The sequence below is a fragment of the Scyliorhinus torazame genome, chromosome 20 (assembly GCF_047496885.1).
Source record: "Scyliorhinus torazame isolate Kashiwa2021f chromosome 20, sScyTor2.1, whole genome shotgun sequence".
In the NCBI taxonomy this organism is placed as follows: domain Eukaryota; kingdom Metazoa; phylum Chordata; class Chondrichthyes; order Carcharhiniformes; family Scyliorhinidae; genus Scyliorhinus; species Scyliorhinus torazame.
In genome coordinates this window covers 31,122,992-31,141,655 of record NC_092726.1, presented here as the reverse complement: position 1 = coordinate 31,141,655, position 18,664 = coordinate 31,122,992, and the positions used below count along the sequence as shown (strand labels likewise).

General features: G+C 52.5%; 2 non-coding genes and 1 pseudogene across 2 annotated transcripts; all 3 read right to left on the bottom strand.

The window, feature by feature from the left end:
• Positions 1-1,193: 1,193 nt before the first annotated feature.
• Positions 1,194-1,378, bottom strand: LOC140397383 (U2 spliceosomal RNA). The gene has a single exon (XR_011936842.1). It is a non-coding gene; the product is annotated as a U2 spliceosomal RNA (small nuclear RNA).
• A 10,120-nt stretch (positions 1,379-11,498) lies between these two features.
• On the bottom strand, positions 11,499-11,678 carry LOC140397316 (U2 spliceosomal RNA; annotated as a pseudogene).
• Positions 11,679-17,822: 6,144 nt separating this feature from the next.
• LOC140397872 (U2 spliceosomal RNA) lies at positions 17,823-18,012 on the bottom strand. Its single transcript, XR_011937294.1, has one exon. It is a non-coding gene; the product is annotated as a U2 spliceosomal RNA (small nuclear RNA).
• Between the last annotated feature and the right edge of the window lie 652 nt (positions 18,013-18,664).

Below are 18,664 nucleotides of genomic sequence, written 5' to 3'. Positions count from 1 at the left end.
TCTTGAAGGTGACATCAAAATATCCATTGTTGGGGAGGTTTTGCAAGCAGAAGATATCTGTTGCTTGAAACCCGCTGCTCGAGCAGCACCCGCTTCACGAAGAAGTTTCGGTCTACAGGTGACTCCCCTTCCGCCTTCTTCGCTGTGATTCGGACAGTGTTTCGCACTCCCCAGCCTGGTGGTCGGGATGCAGTTGCAGCCAAACCTCATACGTTGAGTCTAAACTGTATCGGCATTAGGCCTAAACCAGAAGCTTAGCCCAGCATGTAGATCCACCAATAGCAGCCGAGCTACAAACATTTTCTCTTTGACGACTTCAATCCCTCTGTCTTCTCCAATCTACATCACAATCCTCAGCTTCTCTTGACCCAATATACTGTTGATCATAGCCAAAAGGCCGAGAAGCGATAGCCCATATTCCCCGGCTATGGCTCTTGTCCTCCTCGCCCACCAACATTCAGGTGCACCTTGCTGCGCTCGACTGTGCTTTGGAACGTTTAGGCTACGGTCATGGTTGGTCAAGAGATCTCCAGCTTGGCCGAGCACTGTGGAGTCTGTGCATGCAGAACCAGAAAAACACAACAGGGAGACATCGTCTGGCACGCCTTCCACTGTCGTCACCAGAAGGAAAGAAGACGCTGTGAAGGCCCAGTGACACCCAACGCAGGGAGTCGAAGAAACCTCCACCTTTGCCGAACAAAGGGCAATCCGTGCAAGCAGCAAGTACTGGCGGAATCCAACAGGGGGCAATGTCTAGTCCCCCTGAGCTACACCCTGGCGTGTTGGTCGTGGAGTCAGGAGAATGAAAAGAGACACCGTGAAGGTGTACCTACATCCAAACAGGATGCCGTTCAGTCTGTCGCCACACTTCTCTGTTGTGCAGGATGAAGGGCTTTGGTCAGTGAAATGACGAGAAGGCAAGTCGGCATCCGGGGGTGAGGGTGAGTGGCCTGTAAAAAGCAGCAGGAAATCTGTGCGCATATCAGCCGAAAACGGAGCCTGGCTGCCGAAAGTCCGCGAGTCCACCGGCTCGCAACATTAGTGCACGAAGCTCCCGCCAGCAGAAAAGCTAGCAATGCTTTGGAGCCTGAAAGGCCTTAAATTGGTCAGGATGAGATAACGAGACAAGACAGAAAAGGGGAAGGCAGGTTTTGCGCCATTTTCTGCCTTCGCACCTTTGCTCCCCAAAGCGGGGTGAAGGCACCATTCCCGGAAGCATGGCAAGACCAGGTCGATGCGTGGAGTGTTAGGAGCAATCCCCTGCACGATCTCCGAGTCTTAAAAATCAGTTTAATATTCGGTCCCCAGATAGAGGACACATCAGATATTATACTGATAAGAACAGATTTTTTTTTAAAAATGTTATTCAAAAAAATATACTTTATTAATAAAATTTATCATGAGCATTACAGAGCATTTCGAATTGTCTTGACTACATTTCCGTCAGGGTTACACATTGCCTTGACTTTCTTCCATTCAATTTTGATCTTATTATACACATATCACTCTTTACATTACAATTCCTTCTTAAATATTTACATCGTCATGTTTTTTTTATACATTGGAGTGTTGGTTGCCCAGACCGAGGTTTTACACTGTTACCCGGCCCTCGGTGTACATTTGCTGGAAGGACCTTACACAGTGGTCTTTCCCCATTGCGCCTTGGCGGCAGCTGGCCCAAGCTTGAGTGCGTCCCTCAGCACGTAGTCTGGACCTTGGAATGTGCCAGTCTGCAACACTCGATCGAGGACAATTCTTTGCACTGGAAGATCAGCAAGTTTCGGGCAGACCAAAGAGCGTCTTTTACCGAGTTGATGACCTTCCAGCAGCAGTTGATATTTGTCTCGGTGTGTGTCCCTGGAAACAATCCGTAGAGCACAGAGTCCTGTGTCACAGAGCTGCTCGGGATAAACCTTGACAAATACCACTGCATCTCTCGCCAGACCTTCTTTGCAAAGGCACATTCCACAAGGAGGTGTGTGACCGTCTCATTTCCCCCACAGCCATTCCGAGGGCAGCGTGCATTGGCGCAGAGCCTTCTCACCACCAGCCAAGCTAGGTCTTGGTGCTTGTTTGAAAGTTCTGGTGATGAGTCGTTCTGCGAGACGACTCTGGCAGTCTGCTCAGCGAACCATCCAACGTCCTCCACGTTCTCCGTTTCCCTGAGGGCCTCGAGGGCATTACGTGCTGAACTCTGCTTCATTGCCTTGTGGTCAAAGGTGTTTTTCTTCGAAAACCTTTCCACGAAGGACAGGTAGTATGGAACGGTCCAACGATTTGGAGCGTTCCGCGGCACTGAGGCCAGGATCATCCTTCGTAAAACGGGGGACAGGTAGAATCTCAGTATGTAGTGACACTTGGTGTTTGCATATTTGGGGTCCACGCACAGCTTGATGCAGCTGGACACAAAAGTGGCCAACAGGATGAGGGAGGCGTTGGGTACGTTCCGCCCTCCCTTCTCCAGAGGTTTCCGGGAGTCTTACTCGTCTCGAAGGGCTTGACGGCCTTTGTCAGCTCATCCAGAGTTAGCGGTTTGTCCAGGTTTTCCAGCTCGCTGTCGCCTATGACCTCCGTGATAGTCGACAGGAAGGTCTGGGAAACAGTGCTATCTGTTTGCTTCAGGTCATACAGTCCGGCATAAAAGGATTGGCTGATCCTCAGGATGTCAGACTGCGATGACTTTACAGAGCCATCTCCTTCCTTCGGACACGGTCCATCTTGGATCTCTAGATGAATTTCAAGTTGGCCCGGGTGACTGCTGTGACGTAGGGTCAGAACTGCGCCACGTACAGTAACACCGAGAGCACCTCACACCTGATGACCAGGGTTTTGCCCGCAATGGAGAGGGAGCGTTGCTCCCTCCAGCCCAGTTCCTGTCTTACCTTGGCTATGCGCTCCTCCCAGTTTTTGGTGCATGCCCCAGCAGCTCCGAACCATATCCCATGGTAATCTGACCTGACAGTGAATTGGACGAAGGACCGGTCGGCCCAGCTCCCAAAGAACATGGCCTCGCTCTTGCCACGGTTTACCTTGGCTCCCGAGGTCAGTTCAAACTGGTCGCAGGTGGTCAAGAGCCTTCGTGCAGACGCAGGATCCGAGCAGAAGACGGCAACGTCGTCCATGTACAGGGAGGCCTTGACTTGTATGCCTCCACTGCCTGGGATCGTCACTCATCTTATACCCGGATCCTTCCTGATGGACTCGGCAAAAGGTTCCATGCAGCACACAAAAAGGGCAGAGGAGAGAGGGCAGCCCTGCCTGACTCCGGATTTATCTGGAACTTTTCTGATTCCCACCCATTGATTGAGACTGCGCTATAGATGTTTGTGTAGAGCAGTTTGATCCAATTGCGAATTCCCTCCCCAAACCCCATTTTGGAGAGCACATCCATCATGTAGGTGTGCGATATTCTGTCAAAAGCCTTCTCCTGGTCAAGGCTGACGAGGCATGTGACCACCCTCCTGTCCTGCACATAGGCGATCGTATCCCTGAGTAGCTCGAGGCTCTCAGAGATCTTCCTGCCAGGAACAGCACAGGTCTGGTCAGGGTGGATCACCGACTCCAGAGCAGACTTGACCCGATTGGCGATGACTTTGGCTAGAATTTTGGAATCCACATTCAACAGTGAAATGGGTCGCCAATTTCGAATTTCTTCCCTTTCCCCCTTCTGCTTGTAGATGTGGGTGATGATGCCTTTCCTCATGGACTCTGACATGCTGCCTTCCAGAAGCATACTCTCGTACACTTCCAGCAGGTCTGGGCCCATCCAGTTCCACAGAGCCGAATACAACTCAACCGGTAAGCCGTCGCTTCCGGGAGTTTTCCTCGTCTCGAAGGACTTGGCGGCCTTTATCAGCTCATCCAGAGTTAGTGGTTTGTCCAGGTTTTCCAGCTCGCCTAAGACCACCGTGATAGTCGACAGGAAGGTCTGGGAATCAGTGCTATCTGTTGGCTTCAGGTCATACAGTCCGGCATAAAAGGATTGGCTGATCCTCAGGGCGTCAGACTGCGTTGACTTTTCAGAGCCATCTTCTTCCTTCAGGCTGCTGATCACAGAGGTCTCTCTGTGCACCTTTTGGAAGAAGAAGCGTGAGCACTTTTCGTCCTGCTCCACGGAGCGGACTCTGGAACGGAAGATAACCTTGGAGGCCTCCGAGTTGTACAGCGAGGCTTGCTGGCTCTTCACCTCTTGGAGATCCTCCTTGACATCCACCCCCATCGACTGCAGCTGGAGCAAATTCTGCATACTTTTCTGGAGCCTGGACATGATCCCCTCGTCTCTCTCTCGCCTTTTGAACGCCCTTGAGGATGAAAAACCTCTTGATATTCCCCTTGATTGCTTCCCATCAGAGATGTGGAGCCTCATAGAGGGGTTTCACGGTTCTCCAACCTTTGTAATCCCTCTCGAGTTCCTCGAGGTTCTCAGGGTTCAGCAGTTTTACATTCAGCTTCCATGTCCCCCTGCCTGCAGCCTGGTTTTCCAGCAGGTGGCAGTCGGCCAGCAGGAGGATGTTGTCAGAGAAGAACACCGGCCATACATCTTGGACATGGCCGTGAAAGCACGGGACACAAAGAAGAAGTCTATCCTGGAGCGGACGGACCCGTCTGGCCGTGACCATGCGTATCTACGCTGCGCTCCGTCTGCAGGGTTTCTGCAGACGTCGAGCAGCTTGGCGTCTCTTACCGTTTCCATCAGGAGTCTGGACGTAGCGTCTAGTTTGTGTCGGCTCCGGCAGATCGTTCAGTTGCATCGATGATGCAGTTGAAGTGACCGCTCAGAATGACCGGCTTGGAGGTGGCCAACAGCAGTGGGAGTTGCTGAAGGACTGCCAGCCGCTCACTTTTTAACGGCCGGGGCGTACAGATTAATAAGTCTGAGAGGGGTGTTTTTGTATTTCACGTCTGCTACGAGGAGGCGCCCGCCCACCACCTCCTTAACGTCGGAGATGGTGAAGCTGCCTCCCCGCAGCAGAATACCCAGGCCGGAGGAGCGGCAGTCGTTTCCTCCTGACCAGATGGATGGCCCGTGGGACCACCAGCTCGACCAGCGCCTGTAGTTGCTGAGGTGCGGAATTCCGCACTCCTGCAGGAACAGTAGGTCGGCTTTCACGTTTGCTAAGTAGCTGAGTGTGGCTACACACCGCGAAGTATCTTTGATGCTTCGCACATTAATGGATGCAATTTTAAAACCCATTATATAAAGATAGATTTACCAGTCTCAGAGTCCAGAGTCTATACAGTTGGCTGTTCCAGCTGTTGGATGTTCCCCAGCATGCCGGTGGTGCTCGCAAACTTTAGCACAGTTGCAGGGCTGAGAAAATTGTCCTGGTCCGCACTGGCTAGTGAACTTGATGCAGATGTATTGAGGGGGGGGCGGGAGTGTAGCCCTGGCGTCCGTTGTGGCAGTCAGTTGGTGTTGGGGTTGCAGGCCGGTCTTCGCCTGGGTTGTTGCTTCTTGTTACTTTCCGGGGGTTGGTCTGTGACCTTGTTTTCGATGTCCGGCGTTTGGTGGCCGTTGGTCATATTGGTGTTCCCATGAGCCAGGGGTTGATTGTCTCGGCGGGTTTTATTTTCTTCCCGGTTTGTGGTCTGGGGGGTCTGTGCCTCCCGTTCCACGTTGGTGCTTTGCCTCTTTATTTGAGGCCGATCCTTGGCTTGTTTACCCTCGTCGGAGGAGGTTTCGGCACTAAGTGTACTGTCTGAAAGGTGTCGCTTTGTGCCACTCCCCATTATGGGGTTCTTCAGTTTGTTTTTTTGTTTTCTCTTTCGTTTGTCCCTGTTCACTGTTTCCCAGGGCTCTTTGTTCTTTGTCCCATCCTCTTCCATTGAGTGTTCCTCATCAGATAGGGCTGGGGTTGGGTTTTCAGGAGGTGCTGGGTCCTCCCCTTTTTGTTGAGGGCCCTTCTGTTGCTTTTCCTTATTCTGTGCCGTGGTATCTTTTTCGGTGGAGGGTGTATGAACCTCCTCTCTGATCATCTTTTTAACTCCGCTGCTGATGATCTGTGCATATGTTGCCCCGCATTTCGGGCAGGCCCTGAAAAGATGGCCGGCCTCCTCACACAGGTTGCAGCACTTGTCTTCTTTGCAGTCCTGAGTCATGTGTCCCTCCTGCCTGCAGTTTTTGCAGAAGGTCACACTGCAGTTTGTGGCAACATGCCCCGTTTTGCCACAGGTGTGGCATACTCGTTGCTCGACGACATTACGTGTTGACCACTGCTTCATTGCCTTGTGGTAAAAGGTGTTCTCCTTCAAAAACTTTTCCACAAAGGACAGGTGGTACGGTACGGTCCAACTACTTGGAGCGTTCCGCGGCAATGAGGCCAGGCCCATCCTTCGTAACACCGATGACAGGTAGAACCTCAGTATGTAGTGACACTTGGTGTTTGCATACTGGGGGTCCACGCACAGATTGATGCAGCTGGACACAAAGGTGCCCAACATGATGAGGGAGGCGTTGGGTACGTTCCGCCCTCCCTTCTCCAGAGGTTTGTACATGGTGTCCCTTCGGACACGGTCCATCTTGGATCGCCAGATAAATTTGAAGAGGGCCCGGGTGACTTCTGTGGCGTAGGGTCAGGTTATGGGCCAGACCTGCGCCATGTACAGTAGCACCGAGAGTACCTCACACCTGATGACCAGGGTTTTGCCCGCAATGGAGAGGGAGCGTTGCTCCCACCAGCCCAGTTTCTGCCTTACCTTTGCTATGCGCTCCTCCCAGTTTTTGGTGCACGCCCGAGCAACTCCGAATCATATCACCAGCACCTTCAGGTAATCTGACCTGACAGTGAAGGGGACAAAGGACCGGTCGGCCCAGTTCCCAAAGAACATGGCCTCGCTCTTGCCACGGTTTACCTTGGCTCCCGAGGCCAGTTCAAATTGGTCGCAGGTGGTCAAGAGCCTGCGTACAGACGCAGGATCCGAGCAGAAGACGGCCACATCGTCCATGTACAGGGAGGCCTTGACTTGCATGCCTCCACTGCCTGGGATCGTCACTCCTCTTATACCCGGATCCCTCCTGATGGACTCGGCCAACAGTTTCTATGCAGCACACAAAAAGGGCAGAGGAGAGAGGGCAGCCCTGCCTGACTCCGGATTTGATCTGGAACTTTTCTGATTCCCACCCATTGATTGAGACTGCGCTATAGATGGTTGTGTCGAGCAGTTTGATGCAATTGCGAATTCCCTCCCCAAACCCCATTTTGGAGAGCACATCCATCATGTAGGTGTGCGATATTCTGTCAAAAGCCTTCTCCTGGTCAAGGCTGATGAGGCAGGTGTCCACCCTTCTGTCCTGCACATAGGCGGTCGTATCCCTGAGTAGCGCGAAGCTATCAGAGATCTTCCTGCCGGGTACAGCACAGGTCTGTTCAGGGTGGATCACCGACTCCAGAGATGACCTGACCCGATTGGCGATGAACTTAGCTAGAATTTTCTAATCCACATTCAACAGTGAAATGGGTCGCCAATTTCGAATTTCTTCCCTTTCCCCCTTCTGCTTGTAGATGAGGGTGATGATGCCTTTCCTCATGGACTCTGACATGTTGCCTTCCAGAAGCATACTCTCGTACACCCAGCAGGTCTGGGCCTATCCAGTCCCACAGAGCCGAAGACAACTCAACCGGTAAGCCGTCGCTTCCGGGAGTTTTACTCGTTTCGAACGACTTGGCGGCCTTTGTCAGCTCATCCAGAGTTAGTGGTTTGTCCAGGTTTTCCAGCTCGCTGTCGCCTATGACCTCCGTGATAGTCGACAGGAAAGTCTGGGAAACAGTGCTATCTGTTGGCTTCAGGTCATACAGTCCGGCATAAAAGGATTGGCTGATCCTCAGGATGTCAGACTGCGATGACTTTTCAGAGCCATCTTCTTCCTTCAGGCTGCTGATCACAGAGGTCTCTCTGTGCACCTTTTGGAAGAAGAAGCGTGAGCACTTTTCGTCCTGCTCCACGGAGCGGACTCTGGAACGGAAGATAACCTTGGAGGCCTCCGAGGTGTAGAGCGAGGCTTGGTGGCTCTCACCTCTTGGAGATCCTCCTTGACATCCACCCCCATCGACTGCAGCTGGAGCAAATTTTGCATACTTTTCTGGAGCCTGGACATGACCCCTCGTCTCTCTCTCACCTTTTGAACGCCCTTGAGGATGAAAAACCTCTTGATATTGCCCTTGATTGCTTCCCACCAGAGATGTGGGGCCTCAAAGAGGGGTTTCACGGTTCTCCAACCTTTGTAATCCCTCCTGAGTTCCTCGATGTTCTCAGGGGTCAGCAGTTTTACATTTAGCTTCCACGTCCTCCTGCCTACCCCCTGGTCTTCCTGCAGGTGGCAGTCGGCCAGTAGGAGGCAGTGATCAGAGAAGAACACCGGCGTTACGTCGGTGGACCTGACCGTGAAAGCTCGGGACACAAAAAAGAAGTCTATCCTGGAGCGGACGGACCCGTCTGGCCGTGACCATGTGTATCTATGCTGCGCGCAGTCTGCAGGGTTGCTGCAGACGTCGAGCAGCTTGGCGTCTTTTACCGTTTCCATCAGGAGTCTGGACGTAGCGTTTAGTTTGCTGTCGGCTTTGCTGGATCGTCCAGCCGCATCGATGATGCAGTTGAAGTCACCACCCAGGATGACCGGCTTGGAGGTGGCCAACAGCAGTGGGAGTTGCTGAAGGACTGCCAGCCGCTCACTTTTTACGGCCGGGGCGTACACATTAATAAGTCTGAGAGGGGTGTTTTTGTATTTCACGTCTGCTACGAGGACGCGGTCGCCCACCACCTCCTTAACGTCAGAGATGGTGAAGTTGCCTCCCCGCAGCAGAATACCCAGGCCGGAGGAGCGGCAGTCGTTTCCTCCTGACCAGATGGATGGCCCGTGGGACCACCAGCTCGACCAGCGCCTGTAGTTGCTGAGGTGCGGAATTCCGCACTCCTGCAGGAACAGTAGGTCAGCTTTTACATTTGCCAAATAGTTGAGTGTGGCTACACACCGCGAAGTATCTTTGATGCTTCGCACATTTATGGATGCAATTTTGAAACCCATTATAAAAAGATAGATTTACCCGTCTCAAGAGTCCAGAGTCTATACAGTTGGCTGTTCCAGCTGTTGAATGTTCCCCAGCATGCCGGTGGTGCTCGCAAACTTTAGCACAGTTGCAGGGCTGAGAAAACTGTTCTGGTCCGTACTGGCCGCGTGATTTTGATGCAGATGCATTGGGGGGGGGGGGGTGTAGCCCTGGGGTTCGTCGTGGCAGTCAGTAGGTGTTGGGGTTGCAGGCCGGTCTTCACCTGGGTTGTTGCTGCTCGTTACTATCGGGGGTTGGTCTGTGACCTTGTTTTCTTCCCGGTCGGTGGTCTGGGGGGTCTGTGCCTTCCGTTCCACGTTGGTGCTTTGCCTCTTTATTTGAGGCCGATTCTTGTCCTGTTTTCCCTCATCGGATGAGGTGTCGGTGCTAAGTGCGCCAGCTGAGAGGTGTCGCTTTTTGCCACTACCCCTCGGGGGGTTCTTCAGTTTGTTTTTTTGTTTTCTCTTTCGTTTGTCCCTGTTCACTGTTTCCCAGGGCTCTTTATTCTTTGTCCCATCCTCTTCCTCTTCCATTGAGTGTTCCTCATCAGATGGGGCTGGGGTTGGGTTGTCAGGAGGTGCTGGGGCATCCTCTTTTTGTTGGGGGCCCTTCTGTTGCTTTTCCTCATTCTGAACCGTGGTGTCTTTTTCGGTGGAGGGTGTATGCACCTACTCTCTGGTCGCCTTTTTGACTCCGCTGCTGATGATCTGTGCATATGTCGCCCCGCGTTTCGGGCAGGCCCTGTAAAGATGGCCGGCCTCCCCACACAGGTTGCAGCACTTGTCTTCCTTGCAGTCCTTAGTCATGTGTCCCTCCTGCCTGCAGTTCTTGCAGAAGTTCACACTGCAGTTTGCGGCAACATGCCCCGTTTTGCCACAGGCGTGGCATACTCGTGGCTGTCCCACGTAGTAGAGGTAGCCACGATTTACTCCAATAGCGAAATTGGAGGGGGGATGCAGGATGGCTCCGTTGCTGTCCGTTCTTAGGGTCACCTTGACCTGGTGCTCACTTGTCCTGATGCCGAAGGTGTCTTTCACTTGCACGCTGTCACTTTTCAGCTCAGCGTACCTGGCGAGGAACGTGAGCACATCAGACACAGGGACGTGGGGGTTGTACGTGTGCAGTGTAACAACCCGATTTCGCTGTGCCGGTAGCGTAAACAGAGGCTCCGCAGTCAGGATCGACAGGGGACTCTGGTTACCTTTTTCCTTGAAGACGTTCAAGAATTTGATGCACGCTGCGACGCTCTTGAAGGTGACATCAAAGAAGCCATTCTTGGGGAAGTTTTGCAAGCAGAAGATTTCTGTTGCTTTAAACCCACAACACTCGAGCAGCACCCGCTTCACGAAGAGTATCCGATCCAAAGGTGACTCTCCTTCCGTTTTCTTCACTGTGACTCGGACAGTGTTTCGCACTCCCCAGCCTGGTGGTCGGGATGCAGCTGCATAAATCGCTCGTTCGTTGGGTGTGAAACTGTATCGGCGTTAGGCCTAAACCAGAGGTTTAGGCCAGCATGTAGATCCACCAATAGCAGCCAAGCTCCAAACGTTTCCTCTTTTACGACTTCAATCCCTCCGAGTTCTCCATTTCCCGATCGACATCGAAATCCTCAGCTTCTCTCGATCAAATGAAACTACACTTGATCTGAGCCAAAATGCCGAGAAGCGATAGCCCATATTTTCCGGCTATGGCTCTTGTCCTCCTCGTCCACCGACATTCAGGTGCACCTTGCTGCGCTCGACTGTGCTTTGGAACTTTTAGTCTACGCTCACTGTTGGTCAAGAGACCTCCAGCTTGGCCGAGCACGGTGGAGTCTGTGCATGCAGAACCAGTAAAACACAACAGGAAGACATCGTCTGGCAAGCCGTCCCCTGTCGCCACGAGATGAAATGGAGACGCTGTGAAGGCCAGTGACACCCAACAGAGGGAGTCGAAGAAATCTCCACCTTTGCCGAACAAAGGGCAATCCGTGCAAGCAGCAAGTACTGGCGGAATCCAACAGGGGGCAATGTCTAGTCTCCCTGAGCTCCACCCTAGCGTGTTGGTCGTGGAGTCAGGAGAACGAAAAGAGACGCCGTGAAGGTATACCTACATCCAAACAGGATGCCGTTCAGTCTGTCGCCACACTTCCCCGTTGTGCAGGATGAAGGGATGTGGTAACTGAAGTGAGGAGAAGGCAAGTCGGCATCCGAGGGTGCGGGTGAGTGGCCTGTAAAAAGCAACAGGAAATCTGTGCGGCATATCAGCTGAAAACGGAACCTGGCTGCCGAAAGTCCTCGAGTCCATCGGCTCGCAACATTAGTGCACGAAGCTCCCGCCAGCATAAAAGCTAGCAAGGCTTTGGAATTTGAAATGCCTTAAATTGGTCAGGATGAGGCAACTGGACAACAAAGAGAAGGGGTAGCCAGGTTTTGCGGCATTTTCTGCTTTTATACATTTTGCGCCCCAAAGCGGGGTGAAGGCACCATTCCGGGAAGCACTGCAAGACCAGGTTGATGCGTGGAGCGGAAGAAGCAAGCCCCTGAACCATCTCCGAGTCCTAAAAATCAATTTTATATTCGGTCCCCAGATTGAAGACATATCAGATATTAAACTGATAAGAACAGATTTTTTTTTTTTTTTTCAAAAAAATATACTTTATTCATAAAAATTTATCATGAGCATTACAGAAACATTTCAAATTGTCTTGACTGTACTTTTCCGGCAGGGTTACATGTTGCCTTGACTTTCTTCCATTCAATTTTGATATTGTCATACACATATCACTCTTTACATGACAATTCCTTCTTAAATATTTACAGTGCCAGTTTTTTTTTGTACATTGGAGTGTTGGTTGCCCCGACCGAGGGGCTTTACACTGTTACCGGCCCCTCGGTGTACATTTGCTGGAAATACTTTACACAGTGGTCTTTCCCCATTGTGCCTTGGCGGCAGCTGCCCCAAGCTTGAGTGCGTCCCTCAGCACGTAGTCCTGGACCTTGGAATGTGCCAGTCTGCAACACTCGGTCGAGGACAATTCTTTGCACTGGAAGATCAGCAGGTTTCGGGCAGACCAAAGAGCGTCTTTTACCGAGTTGATGACCTTCCAGCAACAGTTGATATTTGTCTCGGTGTGTGTCCCTGGAAACAGTCCGTAGAGCACAGAGTCCTGTGTCACAGATCTGTTTGGGATAAACCTTGACAAATACCCCTGCATCTCCCTCCAGACCTTCTTTGCAAAGGCACATTCCACAAGGAGGTGTGTGACCGTCTCTTTTGCCCCACAGCCACTCCGAGGGCAGCGTGCATTGGTGCAGAGCCTTCGGGTGTGCATGAAGAATCTGACAGGGAGGGCCCTTCTCCCCACCAGCCAAGCTAGGTCTTGGTGCTTGTTTGAAAGTTCTGATGATGAGGCGTTCTGCCAGATGACTCTGGCAGTCTGCTCAGGGAACCATCCAACGTCCTCCACGGTCTCCTTTTCCCTGAGGGCCTCGAGGACATTACGTGCTGACCACTGCTTCATTGCCTTGTGGTCAAAGGTGTTTTTCTTCAAAAACTTTTCCACGAAGGACAGGTGGTACGGTACGGTCCAACTACTTGGGGCGTTCCGCGGCAATGAGGCCAGGCCCATCCTTCGCAACACCGGGGACAGGTAGAACCTCAGTATGTAGTGACACTTGGTGTTTGCATACTGGGAGTCCACGCACAGCTTGATGCAGCTGGACACAAAGGTGGCCAACAGGATGAGGGAGGCGTTGGGTACGTTCCGCCCTCCCTTCTCCAGAGGTTTGTACATGGTGTCCCTTCGGACACGGTCCATCTTGGATCGCCAGATAAATTTGAAGATGGCCCGGGTGACTGCTGTGGCGTAGGGTCGGGTTATGGGCCAGACCTGCGCCACGTACAGTAGCACCGAGAGTACCTCACACCTGATGACCAGGGTTTTGCCCGCAATGGAGAGGGAGCGTTGCTCCCACCAGCCCAGTTTCTGTCTTACCTTTCCTATGCGCTCCTCCCAGTTTTTGGTGCACGCCCCAGCAGCTCCGAACCATATCCCCAGCACCTTCAGGTAATCTGACCTGACAGTGAAGGGGACAAAGGACCGGTCGGCCCAGTTCCCAAAGAACATGGCCTCGCTCTTGCCCCGGTTTACCTTGGCTCCAGAGGCCAGTTCAAACTGGTCGCAGGTGGTCAAGAGCCTGCGTACAGACGCAGGATCCGAGCAGAAGACGGCAACGTCGTCCATGTACAGGGAGGCCTTGACTTGCATGCCTCCACTGCCTGGGATCGTCACTCCTCTTATACCCGGATCCCTCCTGATGGACTCGGCAAAAGGTTCTATGCAGCACACAAAAAGGGCAGAGGAGAGAGGGCAGCCCTGCCTGACTCCAGATCTGATCTGGAACTTTTCTGATTCCCACCCATTGATTGAGACTGCGCTATAGATGTTTGTGTAGAGCAGTTTGATCCAATTGCGAATTCCCTCCCCACACCCCATTTTGGAGAGCACATCCATCATGTAGGTGTGCGATATTCTGTCAAAAGCCTTCTCCTGGTCAAGGCTGATGAGGCAAGTGTCCACCCCCCTGTCCTGCACGTAGGCGATCGTATCCCTGAGTAGCGCGAGGCTATCAGAGATCTTCCTGCCGGGTACAGCACAGGTCTGGTCAGGGTGGATCACCGACTCCAGAGCAGACCTGACCCGATTGGCGATGACCTTTGCTAGAATTTTGTAGTCCACATTCAACAGTGAAATGGGTCGCCAATTTCGAATTTCTTCCCTTCCCCCCTTCTGCTTGTAGATGAGGGTGATGATGCCTTTCCTCATGGACTCTGACATGCTGCCTTCCACAAGCATACTCTCGTACACTTCCAGCAGGTCTGGGCCGATCCAGTCCCACAGAGCCGAATACAACTCAACCGGTAAGCCGTCGCTTCCGGGAGTTTTACTCGTCTCGAAGGACTTGGCGGCCTTTGTCAGCTCGTCCAGAGTTAGTGGTTTGTCCAGGTTTTCCAGCTCGCTGTCGCCTATGACCTCCGTGATAGTCGACAGGAAGGTCTGGGAAACAGTGCTATCTGTTGGCTTCAGGTCATACAGTCCGGCATAAAAGGATTGGCTGATCCTCAGGATGTCAGACTGCAATGACTTTTCAGAGCCATCTTCTTCCTTCAGGCTGCTGATCACAGAGGTCTCTCTGTGCACCTTTTGGAGGAAGAAGCGTGAGCACTTTTCGTCCTGCTCCACGGAGCGGACTCTGGAACGGAAGATAACCTTGGAGGCCTCCGAGGTGTAGAGCGAGGCTTGCTGGCACTTCACCTCTTGGAGATCCTCCTTGACATCCACCCCCATCGACTGCAGCTGGAGCAAATTTTGCATACTTTTCTGGAGCCTGGACATGACCCCTCGTCTCTCTCTCACCTTTTGAACGCCCTTGAGGATGAAAAACCTCTTGATGTTCCCCTTGATTGCTTCCCACCAGAGATGTGGGGCCTCAAAGAGGGGTTTCACGGTTCTCCAACCTTTGTAATCCCTCCTGAGTTCCTCGATGTTCTCAGGGGTCAGCAGTTTTACATTTAGCTTCCATGTCCCCCTGCCTACCCCCTGGTCCTCCTGCAGGTGGCAGTCGGCCAGTAGGAGGCAGTGGTCAGAGAAGAACACCGGCGTTACGTCGGTGGACCTGACCGTGAAAGCTCGGGACACAAAAAAGAAGTCTATCCTGGAGCGGACGGACCCGTCTGGCCGTGACCATGTGTATCTACGCTGCGCGCCGTCTGCAGGGTTGCTGCAGACGTCGAGCAGCTTGGCGTCTTTTACCGTTTCCATCAGGAGTCTGGACGTAGCGTCTAGTTTGCTGTCGGCTTTGCTGGATCGTCCAGCCGCATCGATGATGCAGTTGAAGTCACCACCCAGGATGACCGGCTTGGAGGTGGCCAACAGCAGTGGGAGTTGCTGAAGAACTGCCAGCCGCTCACTTTTTACGGCCGGGGCGTACACATTAATAAGTCTGAGAGGGGTGTATTTGTATTTCACGTCTGCTACGAGGAGGCGCCCGCCCACCACCTCCTTAACGTCGGAGATGGTGAAGTTGCCTCCCCGCAGCAGAATACCCAGGCCAGAGGAGCGGCAGTCGTTTCCTCCTGACACAATGGATGGCCCGTGGGACCACCAGCTCGACCAGCGCCTGTAGTTGCTGAGGTGCGGAATTCCGCACTCCTGCAGGAACAGTAGGTCAGCTTTTACATTTGCCAAATAGTTGAGTGTGGCTCCACACCGCAAAGTATCTTTGATGCTTCGCACATTTATGGATGCAATTTTTAAACCCATTATAAAAGATAGATTTACCCGTCTCAAGAGTCCAGAGTCTATACAGTTGGCTGTTCCAGCTGTTGAATGTTCCCCAACATGCCGGTGGTGCTCGCAAACTTTAGCACAGTTGCAGGGCTGAGAAAACTGTTCTGGTCCGTACTGGCCCCGTGATGTTGATGCAGATGCATTGGGGGGGGGGGGGTGTAGCCCTGGGGTTCGTCGTGGCAGTCAGTAGGTGTTGGGGTTGCAGGCCGGTCTTCACCTGGGTTGTTGCTGCTCGTTGCTATCGGGGGTTGGTCTGTGACCTTGTTTTCTTCCCGGTCGGTGGTCTGGGGGGTCTGTGCCTTCCGTTCCACGTTGGTGCTTTGCCTCTTTATTTGAGGCCGATTCTTGTTCTGTTTTCCCTCATCGGATGAGGTGTCGGCACTAAGTGCGCCGGCTGAGAGGTGTCGCTTTTTGCCACTACCCCTCAGGGGGTTCTTCAGTTTGTTTTTTTGTTTTCTCTTTCGTTTGTCCCTGTTCACGGTTTCCCAGGGCTCTTTATTCTTTGTCCCCTCCTCTTCCTCTTCCATTGAGTGTTCCTCATCAGATGGGGCTGGGGTTGGGTTGTCAGGAGGTGCTGGGGCCTCTTCTTTTTGTTGGGGGCCCTTCTGTTGCTTTTCCTCATTCTGAACCGTGGTGTCTTTTTCGGTGGAGGGTGTATGCACCTCCTCTCTGGTCGCCTTTTTGACTCCGCTGCTGATGACCTGTGCATATGTCGCCCCGCGTTTCGGGCAGGCCCTGTAAAGATGGCCGGCCTCCCCACACAGGTTGCAGCACTTGTCTTCCTTGCAGTCCTTAGTCATGTGTCCCTCCTGCCTGCAGTTCTTGCAGAAGGTCACACTGCTGTTTGCGGCAACATGCCCCGTTTTGCCACAGGCGTGGCATACTCGTGGCTGTCCCACGTAGTAGAGGTAGCCACGATTTACTCCAATAGCGAAATTGGAGGGGGGATGCAGGATGGCTCCGTTGCTGTCCGTTCTTAGGGTCACCTTGACCTGGTGCTCACTTGTCCAGATGCCGAAGGTGTCTTTCACTTGCACGCTGTCACTTTCAGCTCAGCGTACCTGGCGAGGAACGTGAGCACATCAGACACAGGGACGTGGGGGTTGTAGGTGTGCAGTGTAACAACCCGATTTCGCTGTGCCGGTAGCGTAAACAGAGGCTCCGCAGTCAGGATCGACAGGGGACTCTGGTTACCTTTTTCCTTGAAGACGTTCAAGAATTTGATGCACGCTGCGCCGCTCTTGAAGGTGACATCAAAGAAGCCATTCTTGGGGAAGTTTTGCAAGCAGAAGATTTCTGTTGCTTTAAACCCACAACACTCGAGCAGCACCCGCTTCACGAAGAGTATCCGATCCAAAGGTGACTCTCCTTCCGTTTTCTTCACTGTGACTCGGACAGTGTTTCGCACTCCCCAGCCTGGTGGCCGGGATGCAGCTGCATCCATAGCTCGTACGTTGGGTCTGAACTGTTTCGGCGTTAGGCCTAAACCAGAGGTTTAGGCCAGTATGTCGATCCACCAATAGCAGCCAAGCTCCAAACGATTCCTCTTTGACGACTTCAATTCCTCCGAGTTCTCCAATCCACGATCGTCATCGAGATCCTCAGCTTCCCACGATCAAATGAGACTACACTTGATCTCAGGCAAAAGGCCTAGAAGCGATAGCCAATATTTTCCGGCTATGGCTCTTGTCCTCCTCGTCCACCGACTTTCAGGAGCACCTTGCTGCGCTCGACTGTGCTTTGGAACTTTTAGTCTACGGTCACTGTTGGTCAAGAGACCTCCAGCTTGGCCGAGCACGGTGGAGTCTGTGCATGCGGAACCAGTAAAACACAACAGGAAGACATCGTCTGGCAAGCCGCCCCCTGTCGTCACCAGATTAAATGGAGACGCTGTGAAGGCCCAGTGACACCCAACGGAGGGAGTCGAAGAAATCTCCACCTTTGCCGAACAAAGGGCAATCCGTGCAAGCAGCGAGTACTGGCGGAATCCAACAGGGGGCAATGTCTAGTCTCCCTGAGCTCCACCCTGGCGTGTTGGTCGTGGAGTCACGAGAACGAAAAGAGACGCCGTGAAGGTATACCTACATCCAAATCAGGATGCCGTTCAGTCTGTCGCCACACTTCCCCGTTGTGCAGGATGAAGGGATGTGGTAACTGAAGTGAGGAGAAGGCAAGTCGGCATCCGAGGGTGAGGGTGAGTGGCCTGTAAAAAGCAGCAGGATATCTGTTTGGCATATCAGCTGAAAACGGAGCCTGGCTGCCGCAAGTCCGCGAGCCCATAGGCTCACGACATTAGTGCACGAAGCGCCCGCCAGCAGAAAAGCTAGCAATGCTCTGGAGCCTGAAATTTTTTTAATTGGTCAGGATGAGACAACTGGACAAGACAGAAGAGGGGAAGCCAGGTTTTGCGCCATTTTCTGCTTTTGCACTATTTGTGCCCAAAGCGGGGTGAAGGCACCATTCCTGGAAACATTGCAAGACCGGGTTGATGCCTGGAGCGGAGCAAGAAAGCCCCTGAACCATCTCCGTGTCCCAAAAATCAATTTAATATTCGGTCCCCCGAAGGGGACATACCAGATATTAAACTGATAAGAACAGATACTACACTTGATCTGAACCAAAAGGCCGAGAAGCGATAGCCCATGTTTTCCGGCTATTTCCCGAGTTATCCTTTTACCCTTAATGAGCTGGTAAAATTACTTAAGACGTTCGTTCATTTTACCTGCCTGTATCCTTTCATGTACCGTTTTTGCTCTCCTAATTTCCTTAAGTTTCCAGTCCACATTGCGACCCCGGCCCCGGGTCACTGGCCGCATGGAGTTTGCACATTCTCCCCGGTTCTGCGTGAGTCTCACCCCACAACTCAAAGATGTGAGAGGTAGGTGGATTAGCCACCATAAATTGGAAAAATAATTGACTACTCTAAATTTTAAGAACTGTGTATTTCATTGTAAAACAAAAAAGAGGCTGTCAGAGACCCCAGAGATTGTCCTACACGGTGAATCTGTGCAGTGCAGAGTCCAGGAGGCTGCAATCCGGTGTCACAGTAGTTTGCACGCTTGCCTCAGCGCGCCAGCAACCCAGGTTCAATTCCAGCCTCGGATGTCTGTCCATGTGGAGTTTGCACTTTCTCTGACACGGTTTCCTCTGGGTTCTCTGTTTTCCTCCCACAGTCCAAATATGTGCAAGTCAGGTGGATTCGCCGTGCTAAATTGCCCTTTAGGTTAGTTTGGGTTGCGGGAATGTGGATAGGGTGGCGGTGTGGGCTTAAATAGGTTGCTCTTTCTAA